The sequence below is a fragment of the Trichechus manatus genome, unplaced genomic scaffold, assembly GCF_000243295.1.
Source record: "Trichechus manatus latirostris isolate Lorelei unplaced genomic scaffold, TriManLat1.0 scaffold00012, whole genome shotgun sequence".
Classification (NCBI taxonomy): Eukaryota; Metazoa; Chordata; class Mammalia; order Sirenia; family Trichechidae; genus Trichechus; species Trichechus manatus.
This window is the reverse complement of record NW_004443948.1, coordinates 13463897-13469896: the sequence shown is the minus strand read 5'-3', so window position 1 is coordinate 13469896 and position 6000 is coordinate 13463897.

Genomic DNA, 6000 nt, shown 5'->3' with positions numbered 1-6000 from the left:
AAAAATACAGACTTTCAAAGATATCTATACTTTGGAGAAAAGATATGCTCAGAATGATTTCAATAATGTTTTCAAGTATAATAAATTGGGCTACTGTCTTCTGTTAAATATTTATTTTTGGATTTGGCTCATATTTTGAACAGTTGCCTAAGCAAATGGTTAGAACTTTTGGGCACTGTAAGGTATACCAAAGCCAGACTTAGCTATTAGCACTGAGAGACCAACGGTATGAAAGAATTATTAAAATCTTCCTGAGAGTTGAACAAACCAAAGTTGATAATTGGACTCTATAGGTGGCAACTAACTAGGGCTAATGACTGAATTCAAATGACCTGTAGATGCCACATGGAGGCAGTCAAGTCATAGATACAGAAGACAGTCTTCCATGGAAGACATCAAATTTGCCTCAGTGAATATGGGAAAATCTTTGCAGTTTTTATTACCCACTAAGCCATATTATTTTTACTCTCTGAAAAAATCTGTTGACTGTGTATTGCTTGGCTTAATCCTCCTTTTATTTTTCTTTCTTTTTCTACTTCTGAACAAATCCCCCTACCCCATTTCCTGGTTAATAATAGGATAGAGTTAAAAGAGAGAAAAATTTATAGTCAATTGCGTAAAACAAGATAGGCACCAGATATTAAGTTCTTGGATTATCACACTGAACTGAGGTCAGCTCATTAATCTTCTGTTTTCTCCCCAAGATTCCAAATCGACACACTTATGCAATTTAGCAGTTACAGAAATGATTAATAGGTTTCTCTGGTGCTAACCTAATTGCTATGACACCAAAGACAAGGATATTACAAAAGATAAAGCACTGAGGCCAGAATTACCTCCCTTCTAGGTAGTAATCAGCTGTTAAAGGCAATTCTCAAACACCTCTGAGCAGCAAACAAATTACAGTAGCCAAGTATAGTTTTTTCACCTTGCTGGATTCAACTGGAAGACATTCTCATACACAAATCCTCACGCCCATCTGACCGTTTTCCACCTTGCCCTAAGTTTCTGTTATGAGATTTCTCCAGGAAGAAAATCCTTTTCTAAAAATTTCTAATTAATAGTTTTACATTTCACTTCCATATAGCAGTATATATCCATGTGTACCACAGTCTTGAGTTTTTGTCTGATGTAATGCCACTGTCCTAAATCAAATGAATGTAAGTGTACTGAATAAAATAAGAAATGGAGTAGGAAAAAAGGTAATAATTTAAAAAATGCATACCTTAGCCCCATTTTTGCTATTTATATTTTCAAGAAAGGTACCTTTATATTGAATTACCTAGAATATTGTTTCAACTTTCTATTTAGCTCTTTTTGTCTAAATGGCCTTATCATAAAATTTTACTTGGGCAACAAAGTACCAAAAATGCATACTAAAGAACTAAATCGTCAAATAAAATATCTTAATTTTTCTGATTTTAGAGTCTTTTAATTTCTCATATCAAATTGAAATATGATATTTGATCAATTAAATGAATATGGGTTAGTTATTTCTACAACAAACCAAAGTCTCCTTTTAGGCTATCTTGTCTTTATCAATACCGAGTTCATCAGGAGATGGCTGCATATTATATTTAAACTTCCTCGCAACAGTGATGGAAACATACGCTTCTAAATTGAGAAAATATGTATGTATTGATGTTGTTGGCTACATGTTCAAACCTATCATCTTAATACAATCTGCAGTACCTGTAACTTCCCCCTGAAATAAGAGTTTGTCAGTTAAGAGAAAAATATTTTCGCTCCTTTTGTACTCTGTGATTCTAATACTTTATTAAGCTGTTTAAAAAAGGCATTCTAGCCTTTTTTAGGTTCTCTGCTTGGTGGCATTGCCTCCACCGAGTTTTTATTATGTAAATTATTGCAATCTGGTTAGCTCCTTCCATCTTTTTCTTAACAAAAGGGGTCTGCAAATGCTAATCAAAATGCTTCAATTTACATATTAATGAAGTTTTTATAATGACATTTCCTTCATACACAGGGTGAGCAAAAGGAAGACTTTTTATCCTTTTTTTTGAGTAAGCAACCACTAAATTTTGATCTTATGAAATATCTTTGAAACTTTCCAAAGCTGACTGGAATTGGAATAGCACTTATGTATTTTAATCAGATACAGAAAGAAAACACAAGGCCTGAGTTTCACACAGGCACTTGTGACGTTTATAAGCAATAATTTTTTGTATACATAGATGCGCTTGCAATCACACAAAATGCTAAGGATACATTTGGCAGTGAGGATGCTGTGCACAATCAAGTCCTAATCATTTTCAGGAAGAAAAAACACATTCCAGTAAAAATGAGGAAAGATAAGCAGTGTTCAAAAGCTATGTCAGAAGTGTCCAGCTGTTTTCATAGAATATAGGTAATTTCCTGGTGCTAGTAAAATTCAGAAGAAACATTATAATAACTAGAAATGTCTATAATTGCTGAGAAGCACAAGTGTGAAGATTCACAAAAATAGAATAAGTGGATGAAATTAGTTAAAACAGTCTGAATAATGAGGCTCTCTGATTATGAAAGTACTTTCTTTAGACTGTGTCACTGAAAACCAAGATAAAAAAAAATTTAATAATGTGCCAGTAGAATGTGGTCTCCCACAGATTATACGCTCATAAGTGAAAAGACAGAGGTTTCAATATTAATCATTTTTCAGTTAACACCATTCTTTGGAAATTCAGGCAACGTAACAATGTGTTATATTTTCTTTAATTATCAAATGAGCATATAGGCACAATATCTGTAATGGACATTTTTCAATAAACAGCTCTCTGAAAGGTTGTATATATATACTAAAGGAGACTAGGGGGAATGAAATAAAATAAAATGGCCCAAACATTTTCGTGTGAATTCCTAATAGTATTATATAAAATATTTTATGTGAAAAAATTATTCATTAATTCACCTAAAAAATGTCAATGCTTTTATTTTTCCATATCCCTACTCTTTTTTTTTTTTTTCCAGGAACACAAGTGAGAATTATTAATTTATTAGCTATTTCTTGAAATAGTGATATGATAGTTTGTTTCCTCTAAAATGATTTTTTCTTATAAAAAATAATTTGGTATCTAGGATAAGCAAAATTTCTAGAATGTTAAGGAATCTTAAATCACTGATATTAAAAATCATCTAATACACGCAAAGATAATTTTTGAATCTGAAATATGAGAATATGATTATTTAAAATGGTCACCTTAGCTTGGCTTTAATATAATAAGCAAGATGTTCAGAACAGATAACTTTGGTTTGAGATCCACGGAAAGACACTCAGGAAGTGCAATAATAAAACAGGTCTTACTTCTTTTCACAGCAGGGCAAGAACACCCCATTCAATTGGATTAGATGACATCATGCCAAAATACATTAGTCCAATCATTGACTTGTGCCTGCAAGTCCTACCATTTAGGCACATGGAACCACTTCCAGTCACATCTGGCCACTTGGGCATTTGGCACAAGCATGATGGAGAAAGAATGAATGCCCCTGCCCAAACTATTTACCCAAAATCCTTTAATATGGTGGGGTTAGTTCTTTAAGAAAGGAGAATTCTTTAAACTATGAAACTCTCAGCTGTGCATCTACAATCCACAGAAAGTTTGTTTTTCTTTCTCTTCTTCACTTGAGTGGTTTGGCTTCTGAATAGTTTCTATCTACCTCCAGGCCTTTGAACTGTTGATTGCTCATGTTCAGGCACTGATTTCAGGTTGTGCCAATTCATTGAAATTGTACTTAATTTCAAAGGACCTCCATCATTTGCTGGAAGCCCAGTTTGTGTGGAAGTGGACAAATGACTTCCCTCCAGGCAACCTAACCTCTTCTAACCACAGGTATACATAGGCATTTCACTGACAGAGACTAATTGTTCTAATCTTTTGCTGGTTACCCCACAGGTCTCACAATTGTTTCAGTCTCCAAAAGGAAACAAAAAAAAGTTTTGCTTAATTTTATTATTGTTTTCCCCATTCCAATGCTAAACATAACTAAATTAGTATACCTAAATGATTTAAAACATATTAAACTATGAATTCTGGAGAAGTGAATTATATACAATAGATAATTATCATCTTTTTTTATAATAACTTTGTTATGCAAACTTAAAACCAAACATACAAACTTATGCACATACACACACACACACACACACTCACATATGGTACAGTATCTCAACCATAACATACAGATACAACAGAAACTCATTTGTTTTCTATTCTTCCTTTGCAATCATTATTTCTAAGCCACTCTTTGTGTACTGACTTGGCTCTTTTATGAGACCTCACTGCGCCTCCTCAGTTTATCTAAACATCACACTGTGATTATTTCTGGGGCACTATTTGATTAGTACATATGACAGCTGTAACTTCTCAACTTAATATATTTTTTCGAAAGAGGTGTGTTTTAGCTTATTTGTTTTTAATTTCACCCTCCTCTCCTCACCCCAAGAGAAAAGTGTGGGAGAACAGAAGTAGAAGAATGTTTTCTTAATTGGGATTTTTTTTTTCTTTTTTTCCAAAACTGCCACCTGGTACTCACAGACTTTGGCAGCCTAATGCTTTGATATATTTCAGGATAGAAGCAGAGAAACCAAAGAAGCAATTGGTTCAAGTGGACTTCTGTTGCCAAAAAAAAAAATCTGAAAACACATTAGGAGTCTATTAGACCAAGCCAATTGCAAAAAGAGCTAAAAATTCCATCAAGCAATGTAGCCAATGCCAAACCTTATTAAGATTTTCGCTGATCTCCCATTTGACAGTGGATTTTTATGATTAAAGTAAAATGTCTTTAAAATATTTGATAGAGAAGTTTGATAAATTTTCTAATAAACAAACGGAAACCAAATCCATTGCCATCAGGTCAATTTCAACTCATAACGATCCTATTGGACAGGGTAGAACTGCCCCGATAGGGTTTCCAAAGAGCTACTGGTGGATTCGGGCTCCTGACCTTTTGGTATAGCAGCCAAACGCTTAATCCCTGCACTACCAGGGCTCCAAACTTCCTAACAGTCTCCGAAAATAATTACTTCATCTTTAAAGGGCTTGCAAGAGCCTAACATATCCTCAACAGACTACATATATATCTGTAATTCATCACAAATGGGAATGAATAACAATACGATAACAGTAGCAAGCTTACCAGGAAATAGTGATAAATCAAATACATCTTAACAGCTTAAACTTTTTAATTGCTTGAATTCTTCCTTCCTTCCTTCCTTCCCTCCCTTCCTTCCTTCCCTCCCTCCCTTCCTTCCTTCCCTTCCTCCCTCCCCCCCTCCTTCTTTCCTTTCTTCCTTCCATCGTCTTTCTCTTAAAAATTCTTGGAAGTGGATCATAACTTGACATATTAAAGAAACGTATTTAGCATTTCTAACAGTAAGAAGTAAAATGTTTAAACTTTTAACTGAAAATAACATTCTCATTTAAAACTTAAAAATATGAATGATTTACTTTTATTAAATAAATTGTTGAATAAATATATTATTTTCAGCAGTCTTTACACGCTTGTGATTGTATTTACTTAGGAACATAAAACATTATGTACATTACACTATTTGTATATTAAATTACTATAATCGGGGTATTTACTTATCAGTAAACATGTTCATTCTTACCTTCTTCTTTCTCAAGTCAGTCAAAAGGGACCCCTATCCGTGCATGGCTTATTCCTCTATCTGGCCCTCAACCTAGAGTTCTTAAACTCTTATTGACTAGGACTCACGTAACGACTGATATTTGTAGGAACAGTACAAGTGCGTGCGCAAATGGACTCTTCTATTCACAAGAGCATTTTGAAATGGAAGTGAGTGAAAATGATATTACAGTGATCATTCAATAATTTTTGCTTCCATAAGCAAAAGAGAAGAAAATTATTTGTAAACCTTAGAGCTTTAGCTAAGATTATTCATACCATTACTGACAACAGAGCCCTGGCGGCACAGTGGTTAAGAGCTTGGCTGCTAAGCAAAAGATCAGCAGTTCGAATCCACCAGCTGCTCCTTGGAAA